General features: G+C 34.9%; 1 protein-coding gene and 1 long non-coding RNA gene across 2 annotated transcripts in view; both read right to left on the bottom strand.

Annotated features, from left to right (window-relative positions):
• Window positions 1-21,105, bottom strand: part of LOC309667006 — a 1,642,277-nt gene that overhangs the window by 1,324,089 nt on the left and 297,083 nt on the right. The window lies entirely within an intron of this gene.
• Window positions 806-21,105, bottom strand: part of NMBR (neuromedin B receptor) — an 82,195-nt gene continuing 61,895 nt past the window's right edge. Inside the window, 1 exon segment of the mRNA XM_082475056.1 lies at window positions 806-21,105. This exon segment is cut by the window's right edge and continues 20,492 nt beyond it. The gene's annotated coding sequence lies outside the window, so the exon portion shown is untranslated.

The raw sequence follows: 21,105 nt of genomic DNA, 5'->3' as shown, positions 1-21,105 counted from the left end.
CTAATATAAAACATTTTTCAGGGTAGGAACAATATGAGAAACCACAGTGTTCCTTAGCTCATCACTGGAAATGGTAATTAGCACATCAGTAAATTACCTGTAGAATTTTATTTCCATGAACAAGAAAATAATGTTATCTCACTCAGTGCAGCAGGCTGATGTGAATTATGACTTTCAGAAAAATGAAGCCTTATGATTATCCACCAGAGGTGCAAATTCTTGATGGTGATGTTGCTGTTCCAGCAACTCGTTATTCTGAAGTGCAAAATAATGTTCATAGAATATTCTCAAGTCCCTAGAATTGCTTGAACACAAGGATGTCCTGCTCCATTTCCTTCCCTCTGAGATCAGAGTGCTGAATATTTCACTGTTTCCTTTTGTTTAGTTGGTATCCTTAAATACTCCAAGAAAGCCTCTTCAAATGTATTTATGGAAGATAGCTGTTGTACAATAAATTAATTTTACCAATTAAAATTTCAAGAAGAAAGCTGGTCAAAATGTTCCTGAAATGATATGGGATATATATATAATAGATATACACATATATACATATAATTGCCATCTGCACGGTATTTACACAACATTTTAAATCTCAAAGTAGCTTTTAAAATTTAAAAAATCTACCTGTTCCTTTACTTTTCAGTGATAATTTTATTTTTTTTATTGTTAAGCAGTTTACAGAAAAGAGATGTATATTTTTTTCTGTTTTTCTGCTGAAAATTACTAAAGAGAGAATAGATCTTATCAGAGTGCTTTAAGTTACCCATTTAGGAATCTAAAAATCATGTAACTAATTGTTTTGCAAAAAAAAAAAAAAAAAAATCATGAAATAATAGGATTAAAGTACTGAGTTGGGACCTTAGAAGTAATCTAATTTTTAAAAACTACCATGTTTAAATCCATTCTGCATGGATCCCAGCAAGTTCTTTACCTTATATTTCAATAACTCCATTCACAGAAAACTGACTACCTTTAATACAGTATGTTCTGTCTTTACAGACTTATGGCAGTCATTCTTTACACCCTCTAAAGGCTTAATTTACTGCTCCATGGGTGGGACTTGGCCTCTAGCTTGCAGATCTTTAACATTTACATCTGGACAAGGTTTAGGAAAGCAAGACTGTCTTTAGCAAGACTTCTAGAGACTGAGTCCTGCCACCGAGACTTAGTCCACATAATTGAAATCCAACCTCCTACTGTAGAAGGACATGTCTGCTACCTCCTGTAGGTATAACCTATCTTCTACAGAGAAGAGAGAATCCTATTCTACCTTTTAGTCGCTGAATGATCTTGGACAAGGTATTTCATATAACTAAGCCTCTATTTCCCCATCTATAAAATGGGGCTTGGAATAACTATTTCATAAGGTTATTATGAGGATTAAATGAGACAATGTCTTTAAGTTTTTAATGCATTTCCTAGAATATAATATACACCCATAAGCATTAGTTAATATTAATTCACCATCTCAGACAAATTTCTTTCCTTCTATAATATTTTCATACACAAATATGTGTATAATGGCCAAGAATAAATAACTATGTATTCAGGATATAATACACAAAATTTTGTAAACAATGTCTGTCTGTAAATGTTACCACATAAATGCGAATAAACACTTATCTGGCTTCAACAGCAGGTGGATTTAGGTAAGCAGAACACAGCTAAATGACTGGGATTGTGTCCATTTTACCAATACATTTTATAATATGCTGTCTATATTTTAATTGCAACACCTGCTACTAATTTCTGAAAAGAAAATTTTTGTTTTATACTTTAATTAGGTTAGCTGGATAAATACTGCCATGTTGCTACCCATTACATATTCTACAGTTATTTAGTTTTTCTGCAAAATATTTTCATTTTAAGTTCAGTAGTGAAATTTAACTCAAAAATTCTATCAAGCATCCCACTAGATGCGTGGTTAGTTAGTCTGTGTGACAATATTAAGATAAGAAGTCATTACCCTGCCCTAAAACTCAGGAGATATTGGGGCAAAGGAGACTAATTAGAAAGCTTTTGCAATAATTACTAAAAGAATAGGGTTGAACTAAGGAAAGATGAGCTGAAGGGAAAAGAGAGATACTAATGAGAAAATGTTGCTAGGATAAGTCAAGAGCATTTGCAAATCAACTGGGTGTGGAGAATGAGGAATGAAAATGTTTTCCTTCTTTTCTAATCCAAAACCACTGAGTTAGCAAACCTTGTCAAGTCTATCCCCACAACTCTGAAATTAGAGATAAAATAAGAATGTAATCCTTTTAAGACAGACAAACCTGAGTTTGAGCCTCAGTCCTACCATGTGTGATCAACATGACTGTGGGAAAACTTGTTACTTTCCTTGAGATTTGGTTTTGTTGGTGGTGAAATAGTGATGATAACTGTATTTGGTTATCTCTATTACTCAATTCATTTGAAGCTCAAATGAAAATATGCACAAAGACCCCTTGGGTTTTATAGGAAGATGGTAATGTCATTGACTACTGTAGTTATTCAGAGGTAGAAAAACAGATTCCTGGCAAACTTTGGGGAAGGTGGGGAGTTCAGATCATAACGTTCTATTTAAGAAAGCAGCAGGATATACAGGTGTAAATATCTAAAAGGCCATTTGGAGATAGCCTTGGGACTCAGGAAAACAGTCATGGCTAAACACAGAAACAAAAATACAAAAACAAACAAACAAAATGATTTAAGAATCATCTATGTACCATTGACAATTGAAACTATGAGAGTACATGAGAAGGTCAAAAAGTTTAAAGGATTTGTCTCATATTTAAAAAGGAGAATACATAGGTCTAGACAGAATATGCAAAAAAATAAAAAATAAAAATAAAAAGGAGAATAATGCAAACTATTTCTTCACTCATACACTTTTTCATTCATTCATCAATTTAAAAAAAAACTGTTGAATACCTAGTATATGCTGAATAGAGATTTAAGCCCTGCCTTCACAAACATGATTGAGACACATTCTTCTGTTGAACACCTACTATATGCTAAATAGAGATTTAAGCCCTGCCTTCACAAACATGACTGAGACACATTCTTCGTCCTCAAGAAGATCAGCATTTAAAAAAAAAAAAGGAAAAAAAGTTTATTAAAGTTTATTGTACACAAGAAAATATGTGTGTAAAATGTACCAATCCTTACCCCAGATGTTTTTTTTTAATTGAAGTACAGTTGATTTATAATGACGTGTTAATTTCTGCCGTACAGCAAAGTGATTCAGTTATACATATGTATACATTCTTTGTTTTTAATATTCTTTTCCATTATGGTTCATCATAGGATACTGAATATGGTTCTCTGTGCTATGCAGTAGGACCTTGTAGTTTATCCAAGAAGTTCATCTTTTAAAGGTAGAATCACACTTGAGCACAAATAATCTTTATTCCATAACAGATAATAAGGCATTGAGGCTCTGCTCCTGAAGATTTCTTAGGGCAAGGGACCTCATCAAGAAAGGTTCATAGAGTTAAGCTGTTGCTTGGGGAATTGAGGAATAATTAGGCAGATAAAGAGGTAAAAGGCATTCACAGAAGGTGGATTAATTCCTGCACACACACCCACACACCCACACACTCACATACCCACACAGGGACATAAAAGCCCATGAGGTGTGCATGAAACAACAAACCATGCAACATGGCTGGAGTCCAGGGCTGGTGAGGGAGGAAACTAGAGGCAGGGAAAGTGAAGATCATGAATGGCAGATTCTCAAGGAATTTGGTTGCTTTTTTTCTGTACCTGATGAGAAGCCATTAGAGAAAGGTGGATGTAGATAAATTAAATTCTATATTTTTAACCAAACAACTAACTTCACCAGAATTCACCATGGCAACAAATAATCCATGTCATGAAAAAGATTAGCTGAAATGATTTTGGCAACTAATGGAATATTTAGTGTCAAAGAAAAAAACCCTATGAGTCTGCGGCAGATTGTAAAAATGGCATCTCAGTGACTCCCATCAGAAAGTGAAGCCTATCTTCCACCCCTGGAATCTGGAATGACCTTGTTACTTTTACATTGGCCATTAGAATGTGGAGGAAACAGTTTCATGTGAATGCCAAACCGGTCCCTTTTGCATACTTCCACAGTCTCTAGGAAGTCTGCTACCACCATGTGAGCAAGTCCAGGCTGGCCTGATGGAGGGTAAGAGACATGTGGAGCAGACATGAGCTGAAGCCACCTTAGACAATTAGTCTCCAGTTGACCTAGCCATTGACCACAGTCACATGAAGGAGTCCAGCCAAGACCAGACTACCCAGCTACACCTAGCCCAAATTGCTGATGCATAGAATCATTGACAAAATAAAGGATGTTACTTTAAGCCACTAAATCTTAAAGTAATTTATCACCCAACAAAGAAAACTGAGACACAGTCAGCAAATGCAATGCTTTCATTAAAAATTTCTTCATTTGTTGGTCTTTCTATAGCAAAGTTGAGCCATACCACTTGGTAGTTGATCATTCATGTTCAGTTAGCTATTCATATACACAATGTAATAAAAGTAATTAAGTTAGATTCCAGTCATTCGAAATGATATTGTTCAAACAAGGACTGGGGCTATTTTGATTTGGTCTAAGAAAAAGGTTTGCTACAGCCAATGAATAATATAAATAGGACTTGAGAGGGAGAATTTATCCTACTTACTAAAATAAATTGTTTTCAAGTACTTAGAACTTTTATTAACATAAAATAACAGAAAAACTAATGGACCAAGTCAAATCATTTTTAACTTCACACCAGTTCATTAGCTTAGAATGTTACAATTTGTACAATAAAGCAGTAGAATTGCAGTTGAAAAGAATATTCTGTTTCTCTTATTTTGTTGATTCAAGTGGATTTTCCTCTCATCTGGTGTTACATTAGTGAAATGTTTCTGATATTTGTCAATCAATAATTCTCCACTGATAGGTAGTCATGTACATATTTCATACTTATGATAACCTATCTCTCTATATATCCAAAAATCTAAGTCTGTCTCCTTATTGTGTCTTAGACCCGTGCATTTTTTAGACTAAATACTCTAATGCTTGCCTCCCAACGTCAAACCCATGATTTGAGTTCACATTTCTGTGACCATATTCTTTCATCTAACCTATTAAAAAGGAAAGTATTCTGGTCAAATTATGGACAGTAAAATCTAGATAAAGAGGAAAGTAAATATGGAAGGGAGATTTTTTTGAATACATGAACTTTGAACATGACACTTTATAATATAAAGACTGAGTTTTATTGTTTTAAATCATTCGCACCTTCTTATAGCATACACTCCATCAGCAATGTCTGAAAACTCCTATTTTGCTGCACCTTCTACTACACCACAAATCATCATTGTTAAAAGTATTGCCAATTCCTTAAGTAAAGTCTGGTACTATACTATTTCTTTAATTTGCACTTATTTTATTATCAGTGAGGTTGAATATATTTTCATGTTTATTTGAATTTTTCTTGTCAATTTCCTAGTCACACCCTTTTTTTACATAAAAAAAAATTTATTTCTAAAAATGCTAACCATCGCTTGAACCTTTAGTGATTTGAAATCTCTTTGCTGATGGAGGGACTTGCCTCAATGTTAATGGCTGCTGACAGAGCAGGGTAGTGGTTTCTGAAGGCTGGGGTGGATGTGACAATTTTTAAAAGATTTTTATTGGATTATAGTTGATTTACAATGTTGTGTTAGTTTCAGGTGTACAGCAAAGTGAATGCCAAAAATCACATTAAAGATGCTAAGCATCACTAATTATTAGAGAAATGCAAATCAAAATTACAATGAGGTATCACCTCATACCAGTCAGAATGTCTGTCATCAAAAAATCTACAAACAATAAATGCTAGAGAGAGTGTGGAGAAAATGGAGCCTTCCTACACTGTTGGTGGGAATGTAAATTGGTACAACCATTGTGGAGAATAGTATGGAGGTTCCTTAAAAAACTAAATATAGAACTACCATATGACCCAGCAATCCCACTACTGGGCATGTACCCTGAGAAAACCATAACTCAAAAAGGTACGTGCACCCCAATATTCATTGCAGCACTATTTATAATAGCTAAGACATGGAAACAACCTAAATGTCCATTGACAGAGGAGTGGAAAAAGATGTGTTGCATATATACAATGGAATATTACTCAGGCATAAAAAAGAACGAAATAATTCTATTTGCAGCAACATGGTTGGACCTAGAGATTGTGATACTGAGACCTAGTCACACTCTTTGATAATATCTCAAATAAGTAGGTATTACTTTGCCTCCAACCTCCCCACCTCCTCTCTCTCCTTTATCTTCTTATTCCTAACTTATATTTTCCCTTAAAAATGGGTTTTATAATACAAAGTAAAAACCATAACTCATAGAAGGTAGTAGTGGAGAGAAAATCTACACCAGGAAAAGAGAAATTTGGAAACTGTCTTGCCCCAACCTTTCCCTTCAGTAGACACTCATAGTTTTGCCAAGCCCCAAGAATGGATCACTCATCTTAAGGAACACTTTTCAAGAATCCTCATTCTGGGAGACTTAGAGAACAATGAGAAATGACTAGAATTCTATCTGGGTAGATGATTCACTTGGCTTATTGAAATGTTACTTACTGAATTCTTTTTTTTTTTTTTAACATCTTTAAGAGCTGAGTGTTTTAAACTCCTGGACTGCCATATATACATACATACATATATATATATATATATATATATATATATATATATATATATATATATATATATATGCCAGGAATCAAGATTCTAAAGGAAATGGTAGGAGGGAGGCCAGGCAGAAAAGGGCAGAGGAAGCAGTTAGTCAATTTCCCAATAAAAATTCACAGAAGAGGCATGGCAAAGCAATGGTTCTCAAAGTATGGGTGCCTGGACCAACAGGAGCAGTCGTATTCCCTGAGAACTTGTTAGGAATGCAAATCCTCTGACCCTACCTCAGAGCTACTGAATCAAAAGCTCTGGAGTTGGCCTGAAATCTGTGGTCAACACACCCTCCTGATGACTCTGAAGTACACTCAAGTTTAAGGATTATTAGTATTGAGAACCATGTCCCTCCTGCATAAAGAAATAAATAACATATTATTCCCAGGTTGTTCCGATTTGTCGCATCTCTCTCGGTATGCAACTCTTTCATGCTCACCATCACTATGTGACAGTTAATTTAAAGCTTCCTGGAGTGGGAGTACTCTAAAATTACCTTATAAAATAGAAAGACTTACACTCCTGCTTAGAAGCACTACTGGGCATATACCCTGAGAAAACCATAATTCAAAAAGTCATGTACCACAATGTTCACTGCAGCTCTTTTTACAATAGCCGGGACATGGAAGCAACCTAAGTGTCCATCAACAGATGAATGGATAAACAAGATGTGGCACATATATACAATGGAATATTACTCAGCCATAAAAAGAAACAAAATTGAGTTATTTGAGGTGAGGTGGATGGACCTATAGACTGTCCTATAGAGTGGAGTAAGTCAGAAAGAGAAAAACAAATACCGTATGCTAAAACATATATATGGAATCTAAAAAAAAAAAAAAAAAAGGTCATGAAGAACCTAGGGGCAAGACAGGAATAAAGACACAGGCCTACTAGAGAATGGACTTGAGGACATGGGGAGGGAGAAAGGTAAGCTGGGACGAAGTGAGAGAGTAGCATGGACATATATACACTACCAAACGTAAAATAGATAGCTAGTGGGAAGCAGCTGCATAGCACAGGGAGACCAGCTCGGTGCTTTGTGACCACCTAGAGGGGTGGGATAGGGAGGGTGGGAGGGAGACGCACAAGGGAGTGGATGGGTATATATGTATACGTATAGCTGATTCCCTTTGTTATACAGCAGAAACTAACACAACAATGTAAAGCAATTATACTCCAATAAAGATGTTAAAAAATTAAATAAATAAATAAGGAGAAATAAAAATTCCACAATAAGAGTTGGAGGTTTTAATACCCCTCTTAGTAGTTGATAGGACAAGTAAACAAGAAAAAAATTAGAAAATGAAAAAGGAAGTCAGAGAATGAGAGGAAACATTTGCAATATGTGTGTCCCACAAAAACTTGTATCCAGCATATATAAAGAACTCTTCCAAATCTCAAGACCAGCAGTCCAGTGAAAAGTAAGCAAATGACTTGAACAGACATTTCAAATAAGAAGTTATACAAGGACCAAAAAGCACATGAAAATGGTGGTGACACAGTTGTATCCATTTTTTCAAAGCTCACACTTAAAATGCATATTTCAGATCTGTGTGTGTCACTGTATATAAATTTTACCTTAATAAAAAGAGTACAGGAGGATCAGGAAGAGAAGGGTCTACGTTTGAAACCCGCTCAACCACTTGATCTTGGTGGCCTTGGGCAAGTTAACTTAACCTCTCAGAGCCCCAGTTTCTTTATCTGTAAAATGGGGATGAGAATGAACTCTTCACTGGGCTGCTGTGAGGATTCCATACAACCACACAAGGCATGGAGCACTTAGCGTGTATGAGGCGCTCTATTAAATAGCTTAATGCTCGCTCTTTATTCCCCACCCTCCTTCTTCCTTTTGCCTCCCAGCTCCTCAAACTTCTCTCTCCTTGGAATCCTTCAGGAAAAGCAAGAAAGTAGGGGGGGAATGTCCTAACTTGCGCAGCGTGGGGTCCATGTGGCTGGGAGACCCTGCTGCCATCACTTCCTCCCTGGGGCTGTTAGGAGGAGACGGAAAAGGAACCATTTCTATGAGCCAGTGCTCCTGTGTAACCATCTCCCCTAAAAGCAGATGCAGAGCTAACATCTAGCCCCAAGTACCAGACAGTCCCTGCTACGTGTACATTTTGATATAGTAAAAGCTGGCTTATCGGGCATACTAGCAGCTAAAAGTGAACTGAACAGCCTAAGGACAACCTTGAGGCATTCAACCAAATAAAAATGAAATCCTGTGAAGTTTTAATATTAAATATAAATATTCAGTATCAGAATGCCCTAAAACTTGGTAATCCTCATGTGTACATAAGTATATTGTGTCTCTATCTATCTATCATCTATCTATCATCTATCTACCATCTATCTGTCTATCTATTATCTATCATCTATCTATTTTACAGTTGCACATGACTGCATTGTATTGGAAGACTATAATTTATAACTAGGATCTGACTAGTAGACATTTAGATTGTTTCTAATCTTTTCCAAATACAGGTGATTCTCCAATTAATGGCCTTATTTATGAGTCATATTTTAGGCGTGAAAGTATATCAGAGCAATAAAACCCCAGAAACCAAATGGATGAGTCAATTTCTATTTGTCTTTGTTATTTTGGTAGGTATTAGCAAATTACCATCCATAAAGATTGTACCAATTTATACTCCTACCAGAAATATTTGAGAGAGCCTGTGCCCCAGAGCCTGACCCTGGAGTATATCAAATTTTTCAATTTTTGTTCTTTGGATTAATGGAAAACAGACATTCAACAAGCTTTTATGATGAATAAGACTGAGGCTCTTGTCATATGGTAAAGAGCTATTTGACCTTATTTTTGTGAACTGTTTATACGATTTGTTCTTTTCTCTGTCAAGTTACTGGGAAGTTTGATGTTCAAAAATGTTAACAATTTGGCACAATCACCCACCAAAAGTAAAGGATACCAGACCAATTAGAAAGGATGCCAGTTGTAAACACCTGGAATGCCTGTGGCATCATGTTCCAGTGGAAGATTAACCCTGATTGATGGTGTCTTTCTAGGCGCTTTCAGTATACAAGAAGATTTGAAACTAACTTTCTCCAAACTTGTCATTTATCTTCTGCATTTGCTTATGCTATTTTTTGGAGGGGAGTCCAAATGTTTTTAATCTTAGACCATTATGCCATCCACATTTTCAATTAGAAAGAGTTTTCCACTCCAAGAGTTTGAGCAAATTCTTTTATTTTTTGAGTACATATGATTTCAAATTTTCACACTTAAACTTTTGAAAGAGTTGGATGTTATCCTAGTATTCATTATGAGATATAAATATAAATCTGTCCTTATTTTTTCCAGATCTTAATTGTCTAACTCTATTGATTAGCTCATCTTTTTTCCCACTGACTTGAAAGCAACATTTCCCATATTCTAAATTCCCATATGAATTTAGACTTATTTCTATACTTTCTAATTAATTTCATTAATCTGTATAAATGTTTACTACTAGTACCACACTGGTTTGATTAGTAAATACTTGTAATACACTTTAAAACTTTTATGTCTTCTCTACCCTCATTGCTCTTCTTTTTCAAAGTTTTCCTGTTTATTCTTATTTCCCCACATGAGACTTAGAGTTGGTTTGTATAATTCCCCTCTCCTTCAAAAAAGATGTTGATGCCACTCTCATACACTACTGGTGGGAACAAAAAGTATGTAAGTGAAGTTGGTAGTATCCAGTAAAATTTGCCCTTTGAACAAGCAATCCTAATTCTAGGTGTCTGTCCCAGAGATTCATTAGAAATGCACAAGAGAATTCATGGAAGCACTATTTGTAACAGCAAAACAAAAAACAAAGAAAACCAACAACAACAACAAAATAAACAAAAATTGGGAAATCCTAAATTATTGTCAATAGGAAGCTAGTTGAATAAAATATGTATACCCATACAATGAAGTAATGTGCAGCTGTAAAAATGATTAAAGACCATCTCTATGGTGTGATCTGAGTAAATTGGTATTTAATGTTTTTTTTTTTTAACTTACTTTTTTCCTCTGAGTTTTTAACCTCTTGTGATTTCGTTATGGTGAATTTTCTGTTTCTCTTTCAATAGGTAAGATAGCGATTTATCAATTTCTTTTTCCAAAAAACCAGCTTTGGTATTTATTAATTCTATATTTTTTCTGACTTCTAACACATTTTGTTGTTCTTTTCATAAACTTTAGATTCAGATGCTTGATTATTTGTTTTCAATTTTTTCTTTTGGTTATGCAAATATTTACACCTGTGAATTTTCTTCTGTGCTTTCCTATAGTGAATCTCATAAATTATTATATGTAATGTTATTATTATTATTTTCTAGAAATTCTGCAATTCCAGTTTGCACTCTACATTGATTTCAGAGATGTTTGAAGTCATTGCTTTGTTGGTTTGTATGTTTGTTTTGATTTCCAAGTGGAAGTACCTTTAGTTTTCTGGTTTTGTTATTATTTTCTATTTTTATCACATTTCAGTCAGAAAAATATTCTTTACTACTTACGTTTTTTAGAATGTATTGAGGTTGCTTTGGGACCTCTTATATGATCAATATCATGAATGTAGCAAGGACACCTGAAAAGAGTGGGTATTCTCTATTTTCAGGGTTCAAAGTTTGATATTTACCAATCAGATACACTTTTAAAATTATGTTATTTAGGTCATCTATAATCTTAATTTTGCCCAATTTGAACTATCATAGATTAAGAGAGGTATTAAATTAATGTTAAATTAAATTCATCTACTTTTTGTAAGTGGCTATTTTTCTCCCTTTATCCCCTGTACTTTTTATAGTTACTCTTATTTGAGGCCTAGCTATACATGTTTATCTCCATTATAAACTCTTCATATTGGCATTACAAAGGGGCCTTCTCTTTCTCCTTCAATAATTGTTGACCTAAATTACATTTCAATTTCTTAAAAGTCAAAATCCCTACGTTATTTTTGTTTGCATTGCATGGGAATACATTTGCCCATTTTTTCCAAAGTTTTCTGACTTATTTTACTCACTGACTTTGGTTTCATTCTGGAATTAGGTTTTCTTTCATTTGTTCCTATATGAAAATCTATTTCTATTAGTCAGTGGATTATTCATGGACATGCAGATGTCCATAAACATTGCCATGACAGAAATATCTATCTGCTGCACCACTTGGATGAGTGCCCTTAGAGAATCTGCCTTTTAGGTTTGCGATATTACCTTTCACTTCTCTTTCCTGAGCACCTCTGCCCCACTCTCTACATAGTTCTTCCTCAGAGATAACATCACATTCAGTAATCAGCTGGATAGGAATACTTCTAAAATCTATGTAATGTGTACATCAATCAGGTAATGAAGTAGAGTTCTGTGTGGCTTATAAAACCATATTCGGTGCCACATGGTCCCTTTACCTTTCTAATCCTGACCTCAAGGCTACAGTCTAAGATTTCTACTTACCTTGGAGATAGATTGAACCTCCTGCTTTCCAATACAGCCAAAATAAAATTCAAAAACTTCTGCCAAGTCACAATTCTCCAATACAAACCCTACCTTATTCTCAGAAAAGAATCCAGCAAATTGACAGACCACTGTCCCTTTACTTATTTCATTCCCTTTGCCCAGAATGCTATCTTCTTGTTAGGGAGCTTACTCTTCCTGTAAGATGCATCTTCAGTTTGAAACTTTTTCTAGCCCTCCCTCCAGTCAAGTATGTTCTCATTCACCAGAACAAAATTCGTCTAGGACATACCACTGATTTTTGCACTTAGAAAATTCCTCCCTGTGTTGTGAATCACTTCCATATGTGAACATATATTTTTCCATATTTTTTCTCAGGAAAATGGAATTTTCTTAAATTCTTGTAGACGCAGAGCTGCCAGAACTATTTAAAGAGATTAGACCTCATTAAAACTTTGTTTATGGTTTTTAGCACCTTGGTGTAAATTGCCTTTTCAGTTAACTGGTTTTCGTGCAGAGAGGAAATGAAAAGCAAGAGTTGGAGGAAGAGTAATTTTAAAATAAACCTTAATGGAGAGTGTTAGTGGTGAACAGAAATCTCATGGTACCTGGTGCAGGGAGGAGGCAGAATGGGAAACAGAGGACCAAAGAAAGAATCGTAGAAGAAGGAAGACAACGACACCAGTTAATTCATGTTTTTACTGAGGCAATCCCCTTCTCCAAGTTCAAAACTGTAAGCTCTAACACACTTGATAAACCTGTGCACTAAGTATTTTTCCTAACATCTCATTATAAAAATCTTCAAATAGGCAGCAAAGTTGAAAGAATTTTAATATAAAAACCAGTATATTCACTTCCTAGATTGTGCCATTAACATTTTACTTATGTTTTGTCAACCACATATCTGCTCATCTATCCATCCAACAATCTCTCCCAGTTTTTGATGCATTTTAAGGTAAATTGCAGAATCTCTATGCTCCCGCTTAAGCACTTCAGAATGCATATTATAAACAAGAGTTCAACTTTTTAATATTCTCTTTCCTTTAACTGTAAAATGTATTGTGTAATATACCATTATCTGATAGCTAAACCAGGACAGCTCCATGCTTATCTCCAGAGATGCCTAGATGTCTGGTACCAAGAAAAAAACAAGTGAGCTAACCAAAGATTTATAATGTGTTCTTTAAATCTCAAACTTTAAGCTTTACACCCAAGACCAGGTTGTTTAAAGATCACTTACACTTGGGGTAATGGGTTAACCACCCTGGCTTGGCAATGTGACTAGAGAGGCATAAAAGATTCTACTGGAGATTTTTCCGCATGGTCTCCTGAAACTCAGATTCCTCACTCACATGTCAGTGGTTCATAATCCACAGATCAAGTGTCTCCATGAGAAAAAAAAGACCCCTGGGGAGCTGATTCTAGGAGTGTCTCTGGCCCCCATGCTTGCCTATACTTGGAACATGTTATACCATTTTCTATGCCTTGGTTATAGCCTTATGTGAGTATGCTCTGTGAAGTACTGTAAATCCTTTCCTTTATCTAATCCTGTGCAATTGTAGCATTTCTATACAATGCAATGTATAAAATTTAAGTGATATTTACCAAGTTTTGAAAGAAGGAATACATTTGTATAACCTTAACTCCTATCAAGACATGGAATATTCTTCTTAACCCCAGAATGTTCCCTCATGCCCCTTCCTAGTCAATCCCTAGCCCACGCTTAGAGGTACCTGTTGTTCTGTTTGCTTGCTTTTTCCCCACTATAAATTAGATCTGCCTGTTGCAAGACTTCATATATGTGAAGCCATACAATATATACTTTTATGTTTGGCTTCTTTACTCAGCATAATTTTGGGATTCATTCTTATTGTATGTATTAGTACATTGTTCTTTTTAATGCTGAGTTAATATTCTATTGTAATAATATACCACAGCCTATTTATCTATTCTCCTATTGAAGTACACAAAGGATTTTTCCAGCTTGGAGCAATTAAACCTAGAGTGGTATGAGTATAGTAATTGCAAAAGTCTTTTTATTTTCTTAACCTCTGAGTAAATACAAAAGATGGAAACTGCTGGGTCACGGGATAAGTGCACGTTTAGTTTTGTAAGAAATTACCAATACGTTCCCAAAGTGGCTGCTGCATTTTACAGTATAGTCCTATCAGTAACATATGGACGTTTTAGTTAACTCCACATCCTTTTCAACATTTGATGTTGTGTCTTTTTAATTTTAGCCACTCAAGTAGATGTATAGTGGTGTCTTATTATGTTTTTAATTTTTATTTCCTGATGACATGATATTGAGCAGTTTTACATATGCTTAAAGAACATTTGAATGTTTTCTTTTGTGAAGTGTCTGTTAAAATATTTTGCCCATTTTTAAAATTGGATTATTTGTCTTTTCATTAGTGAGTTGTGGGCATTCATTTTATATTCTGGGTACCAGTCCCTTCACAGTTATATGTTTTGCAAATATTATCACTGAGGCTGTGGTTTGCCTAGTCATTTCTCTTACTAATGATGTCTTTTGATGAACAGAGGTGATCAGTTTTTTAAAAGTCTAGTTTTTTCAATCCAATCTTCAGAATCAAGAAAAATAATAAATTGTTGTTTTAAACCATTATAGTTTTGGTGGTAGTTTAATATCAATAATAGATAATACTAGCTCATGTCCACAGGTTAAAAGTGAAAAAAGAGTTTTAAGGAAAAGAGCCCTGAACTCTGTCTCAGGCATGCCCTAAACATGTTCTGGACAGCTATAAAACTAACCGTTTTTACTAGAATAAATGAGGATTATGACTTTCTGATGTATTCCCCTATCCATGCATGAATACTGAAGAAACAAAATCCTCCATGCATTATGCAAAGACTGACACAGAAACGCCTAAAACCTCACGAGAATGGAACTCCACTTTATAATTTTGATTAGTACTTTTTTTTCAGTGCTGGCTCTTGGTAATTTGCTTGACAGAATGAACAACATCTCTTCAATGTGAAAAATCAGCTGACTAAAATTACGTGAACGACAGAAAAATTGAGACTAGAGTTCTATAATTATGGTTGTCCTGGCTATAATGTAAAACAACCAATTAAAAAGATTGTAAGAGTATCTTTTCTCATTCATACCAGGGGATAATACTTAATGATATGATAGACTCTTACTGAAGGTATTAACTAACGTCAATGAGGGCTGTGATTTCTTTTTCCTGAGAAGACAATTACAAACTATAATGCTGTGTTTGACTCACTTATATTTTAATACAGAGAGATGAACATAATGAAAAACATTTTGTGTATAAATTATATTATTTTTTTCAGAGCTCTGTCTTTTATTTTTTTTTATTTTTGAATTTTATTTAATTTATTTTTTTATACAGCAGGTTCTTATTAGTTATCCATTTTATACATATTAGTGTATATATGTCAATCCCAATCTCCCAGTTCATCCCACCACCACCGCCCCCCTGCTACTTTCCCCCCGGTGTCCATACGTCTGTTCTCTACATCTGTGTCTCTATTTCTGCCCTGCAAACCGGGGTGAACACACACACACAACTATATATAAGATATATATAGTATAGTAACCAAGTATATATATAGTAACCAAGGACCTATGGTACAGCACAGGGAACTCCACTCAATATTCTGTGATTAGCTATATGAGAAAAGAATCTAAAAAAGAATGAATATATGTATATGTATAACTGAATCACTTTGCTGTATATCTGAAACTAACACAACATTGTAAATCAACTATACTCCAGGAGGGATGATCTCTCCATATTATCACCACTCCACCCTTTATTTTCTAACTTATTTTTCTCTTTTTAAAAACAAACGAAAAAAACCTAAGAACTCTTCTGAGTGCAAAAGGAATAGGCCTTCATTGTGAAAAAGAGATACAAGAGAAACGTAGAAGGAAATAAAGAAAAAATTACTCAAATTTTTACCACTCAACATTTTGGATTCATTTCTCTATCACTTCTTGGCCTTTTGGCTAAGATCATGTGTGGATTCATTTCTCTATTACTATGCAAACTGTTTAGCAAACAAGAAATCACACATAATATTTGCACTTAAAATGATGTGATCACTATTTTTTCCCCTTTTTTCTTAGCTTTGATGTTTTCCTTTCTTTTTTAATTTTTATTTTATATTGGAGTACAGTTGATTTACAATGTTGCATTAGTTTCAGGTGTACAGCGAATTGATTTAGTTATACGTATACATTTATCTATTCTTTTTGAGATTTTTTCTCATATAGGTTATTACAGAGCACTGAGTAGAGTTCCCTGTGCTATACAGTAGGTCCTTGTTGACTATCTATTTTATATATAGTAGTGTGTATATGTTAATCCCAACCTGCTAATTTATCTGCTCTTAAGGTGTATATTCACAAGTTTAAAAGAATTTCTGGGTCAAAGTCTGTGTGAACATAGACTCTTGACAGTTTCTAAAATATTTGTTTTGCAATTTGTACCTCCACTAGTGCTAATAGTTGTCGGGTAATTGTTAATGTTCCATATCTTTTGTAATTTGCAGAAAATAACACATAATACTTATGATTTACCTACTGGTTATTAGTAAGAGTAATCTCTTTCAAATATTAATTAATCATTTTCCTTACTATTTTGTGAATAGTTCCTGTGTCTCATCCAGTTATCTGCAACCTACTTTAGGGTATTTTCCCCTCTATCAAGTGGTTTAATATCTTTATAAATTAATAAAGCTAACAATCTGTCACATTTTATTTCAAATACATTTTCATATTTTTTTTCATTTAACTCAGTTTTTTGCTTGTTTGTTTTCTGTTTTTTACTTTTGACTTGAAGACATTGACATACAGTAAGATGCATTGGTCGTTTGTAGGTGTTTGATTTTCTTCAGATTCATAAAGCTTGTCTTCATTCACAAATTTGATAAACATTCACCTATATATCCTGTTTTTTTTAATTTAAATTTTCTGTTTAGCTCTTTCATCCTTTTATAATTTATTTTGATGAGCTTGGATAACATAAAATCAAAATGGATTTTTTAAACTAGTTCATCAATACTCTAAGGAGTGCCTTTTGAATGATCCATCTCTTTCACCTGAATCATCAGGATTCATTTGTCATGTGTTACGTTCGTTACAGGCACTGGTTCCATGATAGCTGTTCTATTCTATTGATCTGCCAGTCTATTTTTCACCCACTAATTACTATAGTTTAATCATTTAAATTACACATTTAATTATTCTAGTCTTATAGGAAGTTTTATTATCTGGTAGGACTGGTCCCTACATATTATTCTTTGTTTGCAAAAGTTTCAAGACATTTCACATCTGCTTGTTCTTTAAGATAAGAATGATGTCCCCATTTTTGTTGCAGTTTTGTAGTGACTAGGAACATTGACTCCAAATCTGGTCTGTATAGGTTAAAAACCCCACCTCCATCACATCTAGCTCCATAACCTTGGGAGTTATGCCTCAGTTTTACATCTGCAACATGGGTATAATAGTAGAACCTCCCTCTCAGAGCTGTTGTGATGATAGAGTGAATGATTAAATTTATGTAAGGCACTTAGAATAGTACCTAGCAACATAATATAGAATATTATATAGAAATGTCTTCCTATTATTATTTGGCAACAAGCATTTTGCTGAGCTTTACATGCCTTCTATCATTGAATCCTTGCTTGGACCTGTCTCTCGGGATTCTCTCCTTCTGTCTTAATGATCTTGTGAAAACTGATCAAGTTAGAATAATTTCATGTTTAGGGAAAAAAATCTAAGGCCTTTTTCCATTTCTATTTATTATCAATGGTATTGTCTCACCTCAAGGTTACTGATTCTCCTGACTTTCCAATCAACAGGATGGAAAGAAAATTAATAAATGCTAGTGTGAATATGTACATTTAAAATCATTCCTAATTCATTTGTATTAACACATTGCATTATCATATGTTTTTTGTTATGATTTTATCCAATCTATAAGATAGAATTTAAATGACTTTGTAGCTTATAGCTTGTCCTATATATATATGTCTATATATAAATATATGCCTATATATACATGATACGATCTTAGTTTGTTTTTTATGATGCAGGCCCAGGTGTACTACATAAAGCAGGGGAGAGAGAGAGAGAGAGAGAGAGAGAGAGAGAGAGAGAGAGAGAACGGGTTTACCAAGAGAACAACACTGAAGATTCTAGAGATTCTCACTTGATAGGTTTGCACATTTCATAAGCTCCTCCCCAAACCCCCTTCCCATGACAGAATACAGATGGTTCCAAGGAGCATTTTGAGAAAAATTTCCCAAAGAAAAACTTCACACAAGTGGAAGTATCTGGTAGTCTAACATTGCCTATAATTGTGGCTGGTTACTTATGAAAAAAAGAAGACCAGCTTCTCAGATTAAGAGAGGCGTTATCTGATTGCAGTGTGGAATATGATGAGTGAAGAATGGAAAGAAGATATAGACACACTTAGGTATGCTGCTGGTGTTGTAACAACGGCTGCTTCAAATCAACAGCTGCATCATCCAGCAGTGACCCCTCTAGGGTCTAGAGGTCACTTTTCTTTCCCTGAGATGCAGAATCCCTGCTGCAAGGACCAGGTCCCCTTCCTCAATGCCACTTCTCTGGTTTTCACTTCCTTACAAAAAGAAAAAAAATCTGAGACAGTTGCCTAGTAGGAAAAGCTCATACAGAGTCTCAGAACATTCCCTGTTTGAATCATGTCTTTCCATAATTGTCTTTCCTTAATGACTTCAAAATTCGGGATGTAGTTTCTGTGTGTCCACATTTCATGGCTGAATCCTCATTTAAGTATGGTCAGTTTAAGAGGAGGAGAAATCATTAAAATTTCCATACTTAAACATACATATGTGACATAAGAATGTCTTTCAAAGTGCCTCGAATACCTGTCTAGGATCATACATTCAATGATTCTACACTAATTGAGATTTTAACTCTATAATATCATCACTATGTTATGTAACATGAATTAAACTGCCCACTTTTCCAGTTGGCCAGCAGAGATGTCTTCTTTTGCATCTAGTATCTCCCTCTCTCCAATCACTTCTCTTACCATCAGCACTTTATTGTAATGAATACCACATGTCAGTGAGATCCACAGTATTTTGAGAAACATTCTAGAGATTAATGTTTCAGAAAGTTCAGAAAAAGTGCAACATTTGAGTAAGAACTAGAAGAGAAATGGGTTCCCAGAGAAGTATTCATCATGTTTAACTTGCAACAAATTAATATCCTCACGGTCTAACATGCTTCAAGTGTACGATAAACTTTTCTAGACAGAAAATTATGCTGAGGTTTTTTGTCCAAAAATCGATGATCATTTATTGAGCTTCTCTTAATGGTGTAATATTTGCTTAGAATTTTACAGACCTTTCATTGGGTTCTGTGAGAAATAGTCAACTTTAAATGATGCTTAAGAATGGTAGTTTTTAATACAGTTGGTTATCTGGGCAGCAATAAAATAGTCTTAGGTAATAACATCCATCATCCTCAACTCACTGAAGGCAGGTGGTTTTAGTGAATGAGCTGTACATTTCACTGACCAATTTGCTTCACTTAGGGAACAGCCCTGGTAGTGACATAAAGTCTATGGAGCAAAATTTCAAAGAAATACAGAACAGGCAAAAAGAATCACATGAAAGACAGTGAACCAATATCTAAGAACGAAAAAGTGGGATTCAGTGAACATTGAAAATCTGAGGTATGAAAATAATTGGCTCCTAATAAGAATGAAATAGAAACAGACTCTTTCTTAAGCCATTTTAAAGACATTTTTATGATATTAACTATACCTGAGAATAATTTCCACCATGTCAAGTAAACAATTAGCAACAACTGGCAACATTTAAGATGACTGGAGTAACATTTAGGGAGCTTAATTTAACATTTTAATATCCTGAAAACTGTTCTGATAAGGAGGAAACTTCCCTCTGAAGCTTGCCATAATCTAGTCATTCATATATACAATCATCTTTTACTCTCAGTAACTGTGGCTTTCCTCACCCCCATCCGCATCTCACAGACTGGTTCAATGCCAACAGATACCATGAGACTAGAAGACCACCATCTTAGAACTTCAGGGCAACTTTGGAGCTGAAAGAGAAAACAGCCCAGGAGCACCACTTCGTGACAACGTCAACTTCCAGCTGAGTAAGGATCACCCCAGATATGGGGTCAGAAGGCACAGGTTCAAATTCAGGTTCTTTGTTCTCTAGGTATGCAATCCTGAGCAAACCACACCACCCTCTAAGCCTCAGTTTTCTCACTGTGGAGCAGTGATAGTTACACCTAACTCATAGGATTAAGTGTGACCCTGCACGTGAAATGGTCTTGTTCAGCTTTACATGTAGAAAGCACTTAGAATTGTAGCTGAACCTACATCCGAATGTTGAGATGATTCCAGAGCCCCTTATTTAACTTCTACTCTCAAACCTAACAGTACATGTCCACACCAAAATGGAGGGCGTGTCCTCTCCAGTGCACACGTGGAGTACGTACATGGAGTGCATACACAGTGCCAGTAATCGTCCTGTCTCTTACACATCAGGGGTCTGCATTGCCCTGTACCTATTTCATGTGCAGTCCACTTAGTGGCAGGAGAAGCAATTTAATAAATGTTCCTGACTTGTATAAAAATAATAACAAACGCGATGTGCCAGGCACTATTCTAAGGGTTTTACCACTATTAATTTATTTAACCCCAACAATAAGGTAAAAAAAAATGTTAATTTATTTTTGTGTGCCTGAAAAGCATAGGCAGCAAAGAGACTAGAATCCCTCGTGTCTTAGAAATATTTCTAAATAATGAGAAGCCTGATTTTGTGCAGCTGTTCTTCTTTGCATCCCCTAAGGTCCAGTTTGTTTTAATAATACAGGGAATCACTCCAAATCCAGGATGTAGGATTCCATAGAAATTGTCCAGGTGGCTGGCTGTTTAAGAGAGGTGC

This window comes from Balaenoptera physalus (assembly GCF_965194825.1).
Source record: "Balaenoptera physalus genome assembly, chromosome: 9".
Lineage (NCBI taxonomy): Eukaryota > Metazoa > Chordata > Mammalia > Artiodactyla > Balaenopteridae > Balaenoptera > Balaenoptera physalus.
Note: the sequence above shows the minus strand (reverse complement) of the source record. Positions and strands in the feature narration are given on the sequence as shown.